A 19,664-nucleotide genomic window follows, 5' to 3' on the forward strand; every position below is an offset into this window, starting at 1 on the left:
AAGGAAATTTAAGGCCAATGTTCACATTAGTGTTTGTAACTTTGTCAGTCATTGTCAGGATGTAATTTTCTCTACATTGTAAGGCAAATTTTATGGAATTTAACATTATCTATAAATAATATAGTTCTAAAGTTTTTGTTTTATTAGTTGTGTTATTTGTATCCTCCTGAACCTTGTGGATATTTGCATGCAGAATATTCTCAATAAAAACTTATTGAAACTAAAAACAGTGTACCATCCTATGTATTTTCAGTTTTAAAAATGTGGCTCTTGGGGCCCCGGAGAGATAGCATGGAAGTAAGGCATTTGCCTTTCATGCAGAAGGTCAGTAGTTTGAATCCCAGCATCCCATATGGTCTCCTGAGCCTGCCAGGAGCAATTTCTGAGCATAGAGCCAGGAGTAACTCCTGAGCACTGCCAAAAACAAACAAACAAAAACAAAAACAAAAAAAATGTGGCTCTCAAAATAAATTTTAATCGTTGTTTCAGCAAGAGTTGAAAAAAAGGTTGCTGATCACTGTCATAGGAGAAACTCCACCATCAGGACACCATTTATACTAAGTTTAGACTACCTAGGAAAATGTTACAATGAAGGTTAGGACTTCAATCTATGAGTTGGGAAGGGCCATACTTAGGTCCACAGAAATTTCTTAAGAAATTCTGTAACTGCATGAAGAATAGAATGGTCTAAAGGGGAGTTTCAATAATACCCTTGGCCCCATGGCATAGAATGGAGAGGGTAAGACATTGAGGAGAGAAGGAGAAACACAAATACGAAATGATGGTTGACAAGAGCCAAGTGGTTTCAGGTACATTGGTTGTATTAAAAAAGGACATAATTAATATTCAAGCCAAAGTCAACAACAATGAAATCATAGATCTAAACTTTAACAATCAAAACTTAAAATGGGCCTGTTATGCTGGCAAGCTAGGGACAGTGGTGATGCCATAAGATAAACTCTGGGAACATTGGTGGAGGGATGGGGGTTGACCAACTGGTGGTGGAATTGGTTGATACATTGTACGTCTGAAATCTAACCATGAAGTCTTTATAAATCACAATGTTGTCTATAAAATATTTAAAAATTCTAATGGAAATGGTAACATAAACTCAAATGAGGTTGGAGAATATGCTTTTATCAAAATTTGCATTTCCTCCTCAAAACTATTTAGTTCATTGATCACCTTATCAACAAGCTCAAGTATCACAGGGTGTAATCCCAGACACACAAAGCACCACTAGGGAGATTCCTATTAAAAGAAAGAGAAAGGAAAGAAGAAAGCAAGAAAGCAAGCGACTGAGAGAGAGAGCGAGAGAGTGAGAGAGAAAGAAAGAAGAAAGAAAGAAAGAAAGAAAGAAAGAAAGAAAGAAAGAAAGAAAGAAAGAAAGAAAGAAAGAAAGAAAGAAAGAAAGAAAGAAAGAAAGAAAGAAAGAAAGAAAGAAAGAAAGAGAAAGAAAGAAAGAAAGAAAGAAAGAAAGAAAGAAAGAAAGAAAGAAAGAAAGAAAGAAAGAAAGAAAGAAAGAAAGAAAGAAAGAGAAAGAGAGAGAGAGAAAGAAAGAAAGAAAGAAAGAAAGAAAGAAAGAAAGAAAGAAAGAAAGAAAGAAAGAAAGAAAGAAAGAAAGAAAGAAAGAAAGAAAGAAAGAAAGAAAGAAGAAAATTACATACCAATATCCCTGATGAACACAAATGCAAAGCTCCTCAACAAAATCCTGGCAAATAAATCTCTTAGGCCACAGGAATTCCCTTTCTTCCCCAATGCTTACTGTGCCTATGCAAAAAAAAAAAAAAAAAAAAAAAAAGTGGGAGAACGCCAAACCCTACCACTCCAGCACCCATACTTTTTCTTGTTTTGTTTTGATTTGTTAGTTTTTTACTTTATTTTTCTTCTCTTTTTTCTTCAACTTTTCTCTTTCTTTTTCATTCTTGTGGTTATTATTTAGAGATTTATTTTTATTTTTATTTACCAGGTCCAATTTTTTTCTTTTTTCTTCCATTTTTCTTTTCTTATTTTCTCTTTCTTCTTTCTTTTTTTGTTAGTTGTCACCAATTTTTTCTCCCCCTTTTCTTATCCTTTTTATCTCCAATGACGGTGGAATAGATGCACAATCTACAACAAGCTGTAAAGTGGAGACCACTTGCACTAGCATACTGGGGGGTAGAGGAGGGAGATATGGGATGCATACTGGGAACAGGGGCAGAGGGAGGACAGCACTTGTGGTGGGAATGCCCCTCATTCATTGCCACTGTGTACCATAAATGATGCGGTGAAAGATTTGTAATGCACTTTGGTCACAATAAAAATTTAAAAAAAGTCCTGGCAAATAGGATTCAATGCCTCATAAGAAAATCATTCATTATGATCAAGTAGGTTTCATCCCAGGAATGCAAGGATGGTTTAACATCCATAAATCTATCAACATAATAAACAACATCAACAAAAATAAAAATAAAAATCACATGACCATATCAATAGACGCAGAGAAAGCATTTGATAAGGTCCAACAACCATTCTTGATCAAAACTCTCAGCAAGATGGGAATGAAAGGAACATTTCTCCATATAGTTAAGGCTATCTACCACAAGCCAGTAGCAAATATTATCCTCAATGGAGAAAAACAAAAAGCCTTCCCTCTTAATTCTGGCACAAGGCCAGGCTGTCCTCTCTCACCACTCCTATTCAACATAGCACTGGAAGTCCTTGCTATAGCTTATCAGGCAAGATAAAGATATCACTGATTGGGAGAAAGTATTCACTCAACACCCCTCATATACGGGCTAATTTCCAAAATATACAGGGCACTGACAGAACTCTACAAGAAAAAAACATCTAATTCCATCAAAAAGTGGGGAGAAGAAATGGACAGACACTTTGATAAAGAAGAAATACTAATGGCCAAAAGGCACATGAAAAATACTCCACATCACTAATCATCAGGGAGATGCAAATCAAAACAACTATAAGTTACCACCTCACACCACAGAGATTGGCACACATCACAAAGAATGGAACAAGCAGTGTTGACGGGATGCGGTGAGAAAAGAACTCTTACCCACTGCTGGTGGGAATGCAGACTAGTTCAAACTTTCTGGAGAGCGATATGGAGATTCCTCCAAAAACTGGAAATTGAGCTCCCATACGATCCAGCTATACCACTCTTAGGAATATACCCTAGGAACACAAAAGTACAATACAAAAACCCCTTCCTTACACCTATATTTATTTCACCACTATTTACCATAGCAAGACTCTGGAAACAACCAAGATGCCCTTCAACAGATGAATGGCTAAAGAAACTGTGGTACATATACACAATGGAATATTATGCAGCTGTCAGAAGAGATGTAGTCATGAAAATTTCCTATACATGGATGTACATGGAATCTATTATGCTGAGAGAAATAAGTCAGAGAGATAGAAAGACACAGAGTAGTCTCACTCATCTATGGGTTTTAAGAAAAATGAAAGACATTTCTCCAACAATATTCAGAGACAAAAGAGAGGAGGGCTGGGCATTACAGCCCACCTCATGAACCTCACCACAAAGAGTGATGAGTTTAGTTAGAGAAAAACTACATTGCATACTATCCAGCAATGAGAAAACATGAGGGAAATGGAAAGCCTGTCTAGAGTACAGGTGGGGGCAGGGAGGGGAGGAGGGATATTTGGGACATTGGTGATGGGAATGTTACACTGGTGATGGGGGGTTGTAATCTTATATGACTGAAACCCAACTACAATCACAAGGTGTTTAAATAAAAATAATAGTAATAAAAAGAAAAATCATGGGGACAAAAATTTTAGAATCCTAACTTTACACTTATTTTTCTAAATATAATTTCAAGAATTTTGACTATTGATCCTATTCCTTATTTAGTAAAGATATCTCTTAATTTGTTTTTACCTGGCTTATTTAGAAAGTTCATCATATTATTTAAATTGTAATTTTTTTCTGAATTGAAACTGATTTGTAGAAAATGTTTTGAGAGTCTGAAGATAGCATTTAGATAGCTTTCAGGACAGTTTATTTTATTATCTTTTAATTTAAAATTTTTGTCAATCTCACAATTTTAAAATTTACAATTTTTAATTAAATGATGGCCTTGAATTAATAGTTTTTGAATATATAAGGTCTACAGTTTCATTTGACATAATGGTGTTGGAATTAAATTTTTAACATTTATATAAACATTTAATTATAATATTAAATACAGTTTATTCACAAGTAAAATATATAATTCAACAATATTAACAGTAACATTACTTTGGAATTTAAAACTGCAAATTTATAATTATATATCTATTATTTGATCTTAGAGAGTTCTGAGCCCTTTAGAGTGTACACTTCACTTTTTAAAATTAAATTACTTTATTTAAAATGTATGTATTACATAATTCAAAAAATTGTTCATAATACATTTGTTTCTAGGTAAGTGGGAGTGAAACCATTAAGAATGAAAATTAAGCAATAGAGAGAAAGATTTATAAAAAAGATTACAAGGCTATTTTCAATAGCCCAAATCTGGAAACAACCTAGATGCCTGACAACAGATGAGTGGCTAAAGAATATCTACTACAGGGGGCTCAACTGTGAAAGACTGTGAGTGTGACCTGTCTATGTCTGTCTACTGTCCTCTTGCGTGAAACTCTTGCGAGTGGGGCAAGGAGAGGCTCCAGAAACCTCGCTCGCCCAGACGCCATTTTCAGGGAGGGACTTCAGAGCATAAAAACCGGCTAAGCTTTGCAAAAGCCGGCTCCCTGTGTGTGACACCAGGCGGGGAAAATCCGCGAAAGTACACCGGCCCAGTGGGGCTCAACTGTGAAAGACTGTGAGTGTGACCTGTCTATGTCTGTCTACTGTCCTCTTGCGTGAAACTCTTGCGAGTGGGGCAAAAAGAGGCTCCAGAGGAGCACGGCCGCTCCGCTTCGCTACGCGGCCGTGCACTCTTTCTAAGGAAAGAACTCCATTGGAACAAGAAGGAAAAATCACACTAAGAACGGCGCTATATCACAGAAGCAAACATTTCTCTCTGGACTGTCTTCTCTGTTGCATGCTCGGGCCTAAGATTTGACCCAGTGTGAGGCTTCATCCACGGAGGACTCCCCTCCCTTAGAGGCAAGTCAGCCCATCCAGAAAGGAAGGAGCCAGAGGAGTGTGCTGCCTACATCATATAGACAATGAATACCACCACAACACGTAGAAAAACCCACAATACAAGTGTGACAATGGGGAAACAACGCAGGCCAGCATCAGACATAGAGAATGAAGATGACAATTCTGAGGACCAGATAATGACTGAACAACTAATCAACCTCTCAGATAAGGACTTTAGACTAGCAATATGGAAGATGCTCAACAGACTCCAAGAAACCATGGATCGAGTTGAACAGAACACTAATAAGAACCAAGAAAATATGAAGGCAGAAATCACAAAACTCCAAACTGAAATAACATGTCAACTAACAGGACTGAAAAAGTCAGTAAACGAAGTGAATGACAAAATGGATAAGCTCTGGGACAGGGTATCAGAAGCTGAGAATAGACTTGGTGCTGTGGAAGATGAGATACATAACAATTCCATACAGCAGGAGAGATTGGACAAAAAACTTAAAGCAAATGAGCAGACAATGGAAAAATTAGTCAAAGAATGGGAACAGACGAAAATAGAAGTCTATGATAAGATCAACAGAAACAACTTAAGAATCATTGGAGTCCCAGAGACCCAGGAAGAAAATTTCCAGGAAGAATCAATGGTCAAGAACATCATTAAAGAGAAACTTCCAGAGCTAAAGAATATATGTGATCAAATCCTGCATGCCCGAAGAGTACCAACCAAAAGAGACCCCAGAAAAACCACCCCAAGACACATCCTAGTCACAATGACAAATCCCACAGACAGAGACAGAATCCTGAAAACAGCAAGATCAACAGGGGAAATCACGTTCAAGCAAGCTTCCCTGAGATTTACAGCAGACCTGTCACCAGAAACACTCAATGCCAGAAAGCAGTGGTGGGATATTGTGACAAGACTGAATGAAATGAATGCTTCACCCAGAATACTATACCCAGCAAAACTCACTTTCCGGTTTGATGGAAGAATACATGGTTTCACAGACAAAAAACAGCTCAGAAACTTCACAGACACTAAACCAGTCTTAAGAGAAAAACTGAAAGACCTAATCTAAGACAAGACTACCCAAAAGACACACCAAATTTTGAAATAAAGATGGCGTTAAATCCCAGGACAATTCTTTCTCTCAACGTCAATGGACTAAATGCACCAGTTAAGAGACACAGAGTGGCTAAATGGATCAAAAAACTCAATCCAACCTTCTGCTGCCTACAAATAACGCACCTGAATAGTCAGAACAAACATAGACTCAAAATAAAAGGCTGGAGAAAAATTATCCAAGCAAACAACACCCATAAAAAAGCTGGAGTGGCCATACTAATATCAGATAATGCAAACTTTATACTCAGGAAGGTTGTAAGGGACAAAGACGGACATTTTATATTAATCAAGGGGTACGTAGAGCAGGAAGAATTCACTCTCCTAAACATATATGCACCAAATGAGGGGCCAGCAAAATATTTAATACAACTGTTGACAAATCTGAAAAATAATATCAACAACAACACAATAATTGTGGGGGACCTTAACACGGCTTTGTCAACACTGGACAGGTCAACCAGACTGAAACCCAACAAGAATATACTAGACCTGAGGAGAGAAATGGAAGAAAGAGGCCTAGTGGATATATATAGGACACTCCATCCCCAGAAACCTGGATACACATTCTTCTCCAATGTACATGGGACATTCTCCAGGATAGACACATGCTAGCACATAAAACATACCTCCATAAGATCAAGAGGATAGACATTTTGCAGACTACCTTCGCTGACCACAAGGCTCTGAAATTATTTGTGAACTCCAAAGGGACTCAGAAGAAACACTTTAACACCTGGAAGTTAAACAGCCTCATGCTCAATAACCAGTGGGTCCGAGATGAAATCAAGGAGGAAATAAAAAGGTTCCTGGAAACAAATGACAATCAAGACACAAACTCTCAGAACTTATGGGACACAGCAAAAGAAGTACTGAGAGGAAAATTTATAGCTTTGCAAGCACACATCAGGAAGGAAGAAGGAGCTTACCTGAGTAGCTTAATGACACAGCTAATAGAACTAGAAAATGCTCAACAAAAGGACCCAAGAATAGGAAGACAGAAGGAAATAACAAAGCTGAGAGCAGAAATCAACGAAGTGGAAACTCAAAAAACAATCCGAATAATCAACAAAAGCAGAAGTTGGTTCTTTGAAAAAATAAACAAGATTGATAGACCACTGGCAAACCTAACAAAGAAAGAGAGAGAGAGAAACTTGATAACTCGTATCAGGAATGAAAAAAGAGAGATCACTACTGATATGACAGAGATTCAAAGGGTAATCAGAAACTACTTTGAAAAACTCTACGCCACTAAAAATGAGAACCTGGAGGAAATGGATAAATTCTTGGACTCTTATAATCTTCCACGGTTGAAGGAAGAGGATGTAGCATATCTAAACACCCCCATCACCATTGATGAAATTAAAACAGTATTCAAATGTCTGCCGAAAAACAAAAGCCCAGGTCCAGATGGATCACTAATGAATTCTATCAAACTTTCCAAGAGGAACTACTGCCAATCTTGTCAAGACTCTTTCATGAAATTGAACAAACAGAAACACTTCCAAATAGCTTTTATGAAGCCAACATCACCTTGATACCTAAACCAGACAGAGACGCTACCAAAAAAGAAAATTACAGACCAATATCACTGATGAATGCAGATGCAAAGATCTTCAACAAAATCCTGGCAAATAGGATTCAATGCCTCGTTAAGAAGATCATCCACTACGATCAAGTAGGTTTCATCCCAGGAATGCAAGGCTGGTTTAACATCCATAAATCTATCAACATAATACACAACATCAATAACAAGAAAAATAAAAACCACATGATCATATCAATAGATGCAGAGAAAGCATTTGATAAGGTCCAACACCCATTCTTGATCAAAACTCTCAGCAAGATGGGAATGGAGGGAACCTTTCTCAATATAGTGAAGGCCATCTACCACAAGCCAGTGGCAAATATTATCCTCAATGGAGAAAAAGTAAAAGCCTTCCCTCTAAATTCTGGCACAAGACAAGGCTGTCCTCTCTCACCACTCCTATTCAACATAGCACTGGAAGTACTTGCTATAGCGATTAGGCAAGAAAAGGATATCAAGGGAATCCAGATAGGAAAGGAAGAAGTCAAGCTCTCACTGTTTGCAGATGACATGATACTCTACTTAGAAAACCCTAAAGACTCTATCAAAAAGCTTCTAGAAACAATAGACTCATATAGCAAGGTGGCAGGCTACAAAATTAACACACAAAAATCAATGGCCTTTCTATATACCAATAGTAATAAGGATGAAATGGACATTAAGAAAACAACCCCATTCACAATAGTGCCACACAAACTCAAGTATCTTGGAATCAACTTGACTAAATATGTGAAGGACCTATACAAAGAAAACTATAAAACTCTGCTCCAAGAAATAAGAGAGGACACACGGAAATGGAAACGCATACCCTGCTCATGGATTGGCAGGATTAACATCATCAAAATGTCAATACTCCCCAAGGCATTATACAGATTTAATGCCATCCCTTTAAAGATACCCATGACATTCTTCAAAGAAGTGGATCAGACACTTTTGAAATTCATTTGGAACAATAAACACCCTCGAATAGCTAAAGCAATCATTGGGAAAAAGAATATGGGAGGAATTACTTTCCCCAACTTTAAACTGTACTACGAAGCAACAGTTATCAAAACAGCATGGTATTGGAATAAGGATAGGTCCTCAGATCAGTGGAATAGGCTTGAATACTCAGAAAATGTTCCCCAGAGATACAACCACCTAATTTTTGATAAAGGAGCAGGAAATCCTAAATGGAGCAGGGAAAGCCTCTTCAACAAGTGGTGTTGGCACACTTGGATAGCCACTTGCAAAAAATTAAACTTAGACCCCCAGCTAACATCATGTACAAAGGTAAAATCCAAATGGATTAAAGACCTCGATATCAGCCCCAAAACCATAAGATATATAGAACAGCACATAGGCAAAACACTACAGGACATTACAGGCATCTTCAAGGAGGAAACTGCACTCTCCAAGCAAGTGAAAGCAGAGATTAACAGATGGGAATATATTAAGCTGAGAAGCTTCTGCACCTCAAAGGAAATAGTGCCCAGGATACAAGAGCCACCCACTGAGTGGGAGAAACTATTCACCCAATACCCATCAGATAAGGGGCTAATCTCCAAAATATACAAGGCACTGACAGAACTTTACAAGAAAAAAACATCTAACCCCATCAAAAAATGGGGAGAAGAAATGAACAGACACTTTGACAAAGAAGAAATACACATGGCCAAAAGACACATGAAAAAATGTTCCACATCACTAATCATCAGGGAGATGCAAATCAAAACAACGATGAGATACCACCTCACACCCCAGAGAATGGCACACATCACAAAGAATGAGAATATACAGTGTTGGCGGGGATGTGGAGAGAAAGGAACTCTTATCCACTGCTGGTGGGAATGCTGTCTAGTTCAACCTTTATGGAAAGCGATATGGAGATTCCTCCAAAAACTGGAAATCGAGCTCCCATACGATCCAGCTATACCACTCCTAGGAATATACCCTAGGAACACAAAAATACAATACAAAAACCCGTTTCTTACACCTATATTCATTGCAGCTCTATTTACCATAGCAAGACTCTGGAAACAACCAAGATGCCCTTCAACAGACGAATGGCTAAAGAAACTGTGGTACATATACACAATGGAATATTATGCAGCTGTCAGGAGAGATGAAGTCATGAAATTTTCCTATACATGGATGTACATGGAATCTATTATGCTGAGTGAAATAAGTCAAAGAGAGAGAGAGAAAAACGCAGAATGGTCTCACTCATCTATGGGTTTTAAGAAAAATGAAAGACACCCTTGTAATAATAATTTTCAGACACAAAAGAGAAAAGAGCTGGAAGTTCCAGCTCACCTCAGGAAGCTCACCACAAAGAGTGATGAGTTTATTTAGGGATATAACTACATTTTGAACTGTCCTAATAATGAGAATGTATGAGGAAAATGGAGAGCCTGTCTAGAGTACAGGCGGGGGTCGGGTGGGGCGAAGGGAGACTTGGGACATTGGTGATGGGAATGTTGCACTGGTGATGGGTGGTGTTCTTTACATGACTGAAACCCAAACACAATCATGTATGTAATTAAGGTGTTTAAATAAATTAAAAAAAAAAGAATATCTACTACAAACACACAATGAAATACTATGCAACTGTCAAGAAAATGAAGTTATGAAATTTTTTTATACATAGATGGTCATGGAAACTATTATGCTGAGTGAAATGAGTCAGAGGGAGTGAGATAGATATAGAATAGTCTCACTCATCTACGGGATTTAAGAAAAATAAAAGACATCATTTTAATAATACCCAGAGACAATAGAGTTGAGAGCTAAAAGGACCCGCCCATGATATGAAGCTTGCCACAAAAAGTGGTTTAGTGCAGTTAGAGAAATAACTACACTAACAATTATCATGACAATGGTAGCGAGCGAGAGAAATAGAATGCCTGTCTCAAATACCAGCGGTGGTGGGAAGGAAGAATAGGGAGGCATTGGTGGTGTAAAGATCACTGGTGAAAGTTTTTTTTTCCCCACACCCTCCCCCCAGGATTGTTTTTTATATAACTAAACCCGAAATACAAACATGTTTGTGATCGTAGTGCTTAAATAAAGATATTTTAAAAAATAAACAAAGACTACAGTGACAAGCAAATTTGGGGCAAGTATTGTATTTCCAATGAGGTCATTAAGTCATTGTCAAAAAGCTTAGTAAATTCATGTTTCTAGCTGACCATTTTGCTACTTCATTTGTTTCTGCATATTAAGTGGCTTCAGATACAAATTGTCATCTAAATTGCTGTGTTCCTATGGTCATGACAGTATTAAATTAAATGGAGCTGTCAGATAGCCACAACTGTGCTTTCAGGATCCATGAATTCAAAGTGCTATTGTTAATACTGTGACGTTTGTGGTGTAAGATTTTAAGCTGCAATGTATTTCAGAAGTATGAGAAGTCAAGGGCAGGTGCCTGCATTTCTTTCAAAAATATAGGCCTGGTGATATCAGCCCAAATACCAGATTAATTAGAATTTTGGCCAGATTTATGTCTCTGTAGAGAACACTCGAGGAGTAGTAAAGGAGGGCCATTGGCAAAGTGGCAATAGTGGATAATGGGGAATGCCATCTCCTCCCAACATTGCCATCTTTCATCTGTATGACTGGAGTACCCATAATTTTTCATTACGTGGTTGACCTCTCTTTCAAAAATGGAATAAGTCTATGGGGCTGGCAAGGTGCAAACAATGCAATTATGTGGGTGTGGTTTTGCCTGCCAGAGTTATGGTAGTTCAATAAGGATGGGGAAGGATTTCCACACTCCAAAAATAGTCTGATAACATCAGCCCAAATATCAGCTGGAATTTTCATCAGTTTGGGTCTCTGTAGAGAGCTGTAGAGGAGTGGTGAAGCAGGGCCTTGGCAAAATGGTGATGATGCAGTAGCATGGCTTCTGTAAGCTTCAGGATCCTCTCAAGATCGTCAGCTTTTAACTGCATCATTGGTGTACCCATAGTTTTTCTTTGTTATTTTATTTTAAAGCAGTTAATATATTTATTAATTGATTGGTTTCTGGGCCACACCCAGTGATGCTCAGGGGTTCCTCTTGGCTTTGTGTTCAGAAATCACTTCTAGCAAGCTCGGGACCCGTATGGGATACCAGGAATCGAACAGGATCTATCCCAGGTCGGCTGCATCAAAGGCAAATGCCTTACCACTGTGATCTCTCCGGCCCCAAATTTTCAGTTTGTTGTGTAATAGCAATATGAAGTAAATTTGTGCCTGCATAAAGACAGGTAGGGAGATTTGGGACATTGGTGAAGGAAAGATTACACTGATGGTGGGATCGGTATTTAAACATGTAGTGCCTAAAATTATTGTATTCAGAAAAACCTGGTAAATTACAATAGTATAATGAAAATTAGATACCAAACTTCTTTAGTTTAAAATAAAGTTATAAGTTATGAGATTTATTATTTGTATTTGCTACATTTTCAAGTACAAGAGACTGTTAATGCATAATCTAAAACTCTTGGAATTCACACATACCAGTGTTTACAGCCTGACTCCAGCAAATCATGAGTTAATGTTTGAGAATGCCTTAAAGATACATGATATATTTGTCTGGCTAGTAATGCAGACTCAGCTAGCTGTAAAAATAAAACAACTTCAGAAGACTTTACTTCATCTTTTTATTTCTATAACAGTAGGAGAGAGATGAGAGAAAGGATATAAAAGAGATTCCCACTGGGATGTAGTCATTTAAATTATGTATTATCTCTTTATTCTTCAGAAGATACTTATCTTCTCGATTTCAATCACTTATTTTAGTTGCTAAGAATAGAAACCAAGGACATACTTTTAATTCTAATTATGGAAGAAATTTAAAAATAAATAAGGATATTAGTGAATTTAAAAAAATAGTTACTAATAGGCATGTATGGTAGCATCGTTCATTCTATAATCATAATATTAATAATCAAAAGTTACATACTACCTTATATTGTGAATTGGTACTTACAAAGGTAGAATCATTTCTAGTAAACTGTACATGTACTATTGTAGATATTTATAAATAATACAAAGCTATAAAATATTTTTATTATTTGATGTAATATTAATAGATATTTAAATATACCATAACTTTAAATGAATATATGTTTCTTTTTTTTTTTTTTTTTTTTTGTGGTTTTTGGGTCACACCCGGCAGTGCTCAGTGATTATTCCTGGCTCCAGGCTCAGAAATTGCTCCTGGCAGGCACAGGGGACCATATGGGATGCCGGGATTCGAACCGATGACCTCCTGCATGAAAGGCAAACGCCTTACCTCCATGCTATCTCTCCGGCCCCGAATATATGTTTCTTAATATGTGTGCTTACTATATATGTGAATGTGATAAATTGAACTGAATATAAGTTTTTGTAGACAAAGTTTTCCAAAAGTGCAAGAAGGAAGGTCGTTGGAGGGCAAAATATATTATCTGAGATTTCACTATGAAAGTAAACATTACATATAAAAACAAGTCAATTATTTATTTCTCTTAACAATAATGATTTTTATCCCAATGTTTCTTCCACTCTATTTACTATGTATACATATCATATGATTTTTATTTCAGTTTCAGTTTCAAAGAAGTTTTTTAAGAAGGTTGATATATAGTTCTGCTGCTATTCACAACAAACACCAGGATAATTATCATTAAGAATAAAAGTAAGGGTCCAGAGCAATAGCACAGCAGTAGGGTGTTTGCCTCGTACACAGGAGATCTAGGATGTACCTTGGTTTGATTCCCCAGCCTCCTATGTGGTCCCCTGAGCCAGGAGTGATTTCTGAGTGCATAGCCAGGAGTAACCTCTGAGCGTCACAAGATGTGGCCCCCAAAACACAAAACAAACAAACAAAAAGGAATAAAAGTAGGGACCAGAGATAGAACAGTAAAAGGGCATTTGCCTTGCACACAGCCAATCCAGGAGGGATGGTGGTTCAAATCCCGGCATCTCATATGATCCCCTGAGCCTGCCAGGAGCAATTTCTGAGTGCAGAGCCAGGAATAACATCTGAGCACTTCTAGTGTGACCACCCCCAAAATATTAAAAAAAGAATAAAAGTAAATAAGAAAGTACAGATATGTAAACAGCTAAAAATAACATTCATTTGCATCCAACGAATAATGTTTGCAATAATACAGAAGCAACATATATTCACCAAGGGAAAATATATTACCAGATGTTCAAGTAGAGTCATTATAAAATGAAGAAATATTATAAACCAGTCATTTTTATTGTCACTAATATAAAACTGCTCAAAGCATCTGCTAAGAACATATAGAAAAGATTAAGTAGAGAAAGTAGATAAAGTTACAACTGGTATGAAAATCTTTTTGAAAGAAAAATAAGAAAAATTAAATCTCTCAGAATAAGTTAAATGTGGGAAATACAAATAAAGAGAATGTGAATTAATAAAATGATTATAAAATTAAGAAAAAAGAGCAACATATAGACAATATAAATAGCAGAGATCCTAGCAAACATAATTGGATTTTCCAAGAAACAAAATAGAAAGACAATGATTGTTAATCAAAAGCAGAATAGATAAAAGATTTGTAAACTTAAAGAAATGAACTAATTTAATTCTAAAAAGGTTGCAAATAAAACAAAATGCTAACAAGACAAACTGCCATATATACTTGAGTACAAGCCAACCCCCCTTAATTTTACCCTAAGAACTAGGAAAACAGTGACTCGAGTATAAGCCGAGGTGGAAAATGCAACAGCTACTGGTGAATTTCAAAAATAAAGAATATACCCCAAGCAATTACAATAATTGAGGAATCAGTAAGTTAAATGTTTTTCAATATTTATTGCTAAAGAGAAACTGTAAAATAGCAACAATAACTTTGAAACTAAATAAAGTGCAAAAATATCTGAATCACAAAGGTTAAAATTTTTTAAAACTGGATTCCTCATCATCATCATCTGTATGATGTGAATACAGATACAGAACTTCATCTGTATCTGATGTGAGGGTATCAGCATAGACATTGTCACCATCACTGAGTTCTCAGATATCATCATCACTGCTGTCGGTCTCAAACATAGCACAGAATATTGTGGATTAAATAGTTCAGTTTCATCCAGTTCAGTTCAGCCACCAGCCTCTTCAGCTCAGCGGCGACTTTAGACTTAGCTGAAGCACCACTCCCTCCAGCAGACCGCAGAAGATGACTGAGGACTACGTGCATTTGATTCAGTGCAATTAAATAATCTGCATGACCCTCAAGTATAGAGGTATAAAATATATGTAGGTAAACTATCAAAATATAATAAGGAAAAATAAATAATTCGATAGTAATCAGGCAGAAAAATCAGGTCACCTTAGGTGGAGACAAAACTGGAATGATTTCAAATTTACTTATGGGGCATAAATCAAAGAAAATAATAAGCATTCAAAGGAGGCTCTGAAATACTGTCAAAGATATTCAATCCAGCTACACTTTTAACCAGTGAAGTGTATATTTACAACAAATCATTAAAAAATTAAAGGTTTAAAAATGTTTTCTTCAGTTAAATTTAGTTTGTTAAGATGCATAGTCTATAACATCTAGGGAATGTGCATTTTTACTATATGATTTCAGTTAAATTGGGCTTAAGAAAGTAAATCTTAAGAAGTGTAAAGAGATCAATTCTTACTAAAAGTGTTGTGAGTAATCCATTTGGATTTATGCTGCATTTTTGAGAACACAAGGTTCTGAATCATAGTTCCATACTGTTCACAACTGCCCGTAGTTGTAGTCAAAAAAGAAAATGTAATGTTAAAATAAATTATAAAATAAAAAAAAAATCTTAAGAGAACATCTCAAATGCTATTTTAACTAGAGCAAAACTTAAGTAAATTTGATAACTAAGTATGTCATATATAATACTGAAAATAATAGAATGTTTTGGAAAATAACTTACAAAAAGAAAAGTCACTGAAATAAAGAGGAGACATAAAAAGGTTAAAATACTATATACTATATAATAAAATTTAAAATAGTGCATATTATTTTAAAAGGTAAGGTATATTAAAATAATCAAAAATAGCATTAATAAAATTGGTTGGTCGTACATCAGAAAACTATGCAGCTTTCAAAAATGTCATTATTTGTATAATTGAAGGATCACACTATTATACACCTTAAACAAGTAGAATCTATAATTTTGCATATTTCCCATTCATTATCTTTTGCACTTTAGTTCCTAAAATATTCTAAAATTGATATAATATTTTCCTCCAAAGCAGTAAAGTGATTTTTTTAAATAATAATAATACTGTTTGAACATAAAGATTTATCACATGGAAAAGACTAGAAAAATGTTAGATTTTTAGATATGAAACTTATAAAAATAGATCAAATAATGAAATTATCTAGAGCCAGTTTAGTGTCATATGCAAGTTAATGTTTTAGCCTTATATCACATACCAAGATCTTTCCTGAGCTCTGCCAGAGTGGAAAATAAGCAAAGATAAAAGAAACTGAATGTATTTAATAGAGAACACAAGCTTGAAGTCCAAAATAGCTTTCAGAAGAATTAATTTATGCAAATACACCACCAGCCGTTTCTGGGAGTCTTACATACAAGCAATCAGGACCTTGTCATTGCTGATAGTTACCTCATAATCTCATTTGTCTTTCTAGAAATGGTCCATTCATAGTTTCCTTGATTCTGTGTAGCTTTCCTGAGGGGTCCATTCAACACTGAGTGGAATTTTGGTTTTCTTCTTCTGGGTGGTGCCTTAATTTCTCCTAAAGAACGCCCTGAGCACCTGTTGGTATAGCTCAAAGCAAAAAAAAACCAACCAAACAAACAAACAAAAAAAACAGGCAAAATAAAATGACTATACCCTTTGAATTTACACAGCATCACTTTCAAGAATTAACTTTTTTGGAAATAAAATAGGTAAATACATTTATGAATAGTTAACAGTTTTGTATGCAGATATTTTATACAATCCTCCTCAATTTCAAACAGGAATTATCTACTTTCTTTTTTTTTTTTTTTTTTTTTTTTGTGGTTTTTGGGTCACACCCGACAGTGCTCAGGGGTTATTCCTGGCTCCAGGCTCAGAAATTGCTCCTGGCAGGCACGGGGGACCATATGGGATGCCGGGATTCGAACCGATGACCTCCTGCATGAAAGGCAAACGCTTTACCCCCATGCTATCTCTCCGGCCCCGAATTATCTACTTTCAAGCTTGCAATTTGACTGTCTAAAATACAAATCACAGGTGTGCATTTAACTGTAAGTGAAGTTAAAAAAAAAAAAAAAACATATTGTCAGTTAAAAAATCCTGCCCTATTACACCCTTTTGAGCCAAGTATTTTTTGTCTATTTTCTCTCACAAAAAAAAAAATCAATGATGGAGTTTATCTAAAGAAATCATATAAAGCCTGCTAATCCCTGATCATCAAGACCAGGACATTTAAATATCCAAATCATCTTCATATTTGAATGTGTTAATTTAGAAACAAATTTGACAGGGAAAATCATTAAGGATACTCTCTATCTATGCATAAAACAATATAATAGAACAGACAGAAGATTTCATATGAATGCTCTAATTGACCATTTAAAAAATAAAATTAAAAAAATAAAACAATTCTTATTAATCACTGATTAATTGTAATTATTAAAACATGATAGGATTATAGTAAATGTCTTTTCAGAAGTGAGAATGATTACAGTTATTTGAAGAAACTAGATTTTCTTTGGTTCATTCTTTTTTCCTTCTCCAAATATATGTTATGGGAATTTTAATCTTGTCGGATATGTCTGGTATTATGAGTGGTTCAGAATATGCCCTGTAAAAGAATAATATAATTTTATTTTCACCAAATTTGAAGGTACATAAGTAGTTTGAAGATTTAAGTAGTCAACTGCTATGTGTTTTTTCCTTATATATTTTATAGATATATCATATATACATAGTATATGTGTCATATATATGATATATGTATATTAGATATATGTGCTATTTTGGTACAATAGTTATTTTAAAAACCACAAAAGATACCCAATTTGTTCATTTTATATATTTACAATTTTTTTATTCTGGAAAATCACACCTGCCAGTGCTCTAGGTTTATTCTTGGCTCTTCACTCATAGATCTCTCATGGCAGGGCTCAGGGGACCATAGAGTGACAGGGATTAAACCTGAGTAGACTGCTTCTAATGTTACACTATTTTATTCTTCTTGTCCCAGTCTGTCATTTTGATCCACATATCAACATATTGAGTGCTTTGGAAGGCATAAATGCCAAATCTAAATTACAAATTTTTTTATTCTCCATTTATATTTTGGAATACAAGTAGTTATCATGAGGTTATCTAAAACAACGGTCTTGCAAATACAGTCTATCTGATATTAGCTTTAGTGAATTTTGTTGTCCAAAGCATCATTCAGGGATTTTTTTTCTTCGCTTTGCTTTGGGGACCACATCAGGCTATGCTCAGGGGGCTAATGCTGGCTCTGGCTTAGGAATTATTCCTGGTTGGCTTGAGATTCATATGAGATGCCAAGGATAGAATTTGGGTTGATCGCATACAAGGGAAACATGTAACCTGTTGTATTATCATTCAAGCCTCAAAGTATCACTCGGTTTTATCCCCATTTTGCAAGTTTTAAATATATCTTTATTCCCTATAATTTTGGGTGCACAAATATTGCAATCTGTGCACTGATGATTGACAATTGTTCTCAACTACAAGGGTCATTTCTATATTTTATGAAGGCAGAATGTAAAGGCATATGGTTAATCTACATATTTCTTACCACTTACTTTAAAGCTTTGAGTCCAACAAAAATTGTTGAGTATTCATCTTCCTCCTTTAAGGAAACAATTTTGACATAAATACTTGACAGTAGGCCTTTCCTCTCCTCAAAATATTTTATTTGATCAACAACTATATAATTTTCAGAATCTCTTTCTGCTATGGTTCTTTCTGTTTGTCGTTCACTTTTTTAACAATAAAGGACCTTATTTAAGCACAATGATTACAGAAATGTTCACAGTTGGACTTCACTCATAGTATGTACACTCTTAGTATGCATGTCCTTCATATGTGTAAGTCTTTCTGTTAAAAGCATCTCTTATTTCTAGTCTTTGAAAAGGATAATTCCTTAGTGTTCAGTTTTCAGGCCCCTGAAAATTGTAGCTAGACACATTTTTTTTGTCATTTAAGGGAGTTGATTTCAAAGCTTTTAATTATAATTATATAATTATCAATTTCAAGTGGTCATTTTCATATTTTCCCATGACATTTTTATTTACCCAAAATTTGATCTTTGGCACCAAGTGGCCCCAAGAGTCACTGAATGTGACTCATACTATATCTGTAGACAGATAATATGTTTTGAGGCCAAATGTGGTTGGAAATTACTTGAAACTGAATGTTTGCAGGTTTCTCCTAATGGTGCTCTGGATACCTATATTTCCAAGCATCAAATTTAGATTCTATTCATTCAATTCTTTAAATTTTTATCAACCCTGTCCAATGCAAATAATTTTTAAGATAAAATAAAATTTGCTAAATAAAACCCCAAAAGTTGTAGAGCTCAATTTGCCTAACTAAGAAACACACATACTTTGAGATGGAGAGAAAGAAGGAAAAGCATAAACTATACAATTTTATGTGCATAGTTGTTTATCTGGTATTTCATAAAATTTGAACTCAAAGTCAATAGAAATTACTGTGTTTTATCTGCAGGTATGTCCTAATTATGTATAAATTAAATATTTGTTGAATAAGTTATTGGGATAATACAAGTTACTGAAATTTTATTATAGAGGATTTGTGTCATCACAATATCTGAAATAAATGAAAATATATATTCTGTAAATAAATGACACTTAACCAACAAACTTTTCTT

General features: G+C 35.4%; 1 protein-coding gene across 2 annotated transcripts in view; it reads left to right on the forward strand.

The window, feature by feature from the left end:
• Positions 1 to 19,664, forward strand: part of CADM2 (cell adhesion molecule 2) — a 1,096,781-nt gene that overhangs the window by 1,069,220 nt on the left and 7,897 nt on the right. The window lies entirely within an intron of this gene.

Source organism: Suncus etruscus, chromosome 13 (assembly GCF_024139225.1).
Source record: "Suncus etruscus isolate mSunEtr1 chromosome 13, mSunEtr1.pri.cur, whole genome shotgun sequence".
Taxonomy (NCBI): Eukaryota; Metazoa; Chordata; class Mammalia; order Eulipotyphla; family Soricidae; genus Suncus; species Suncus etruscus.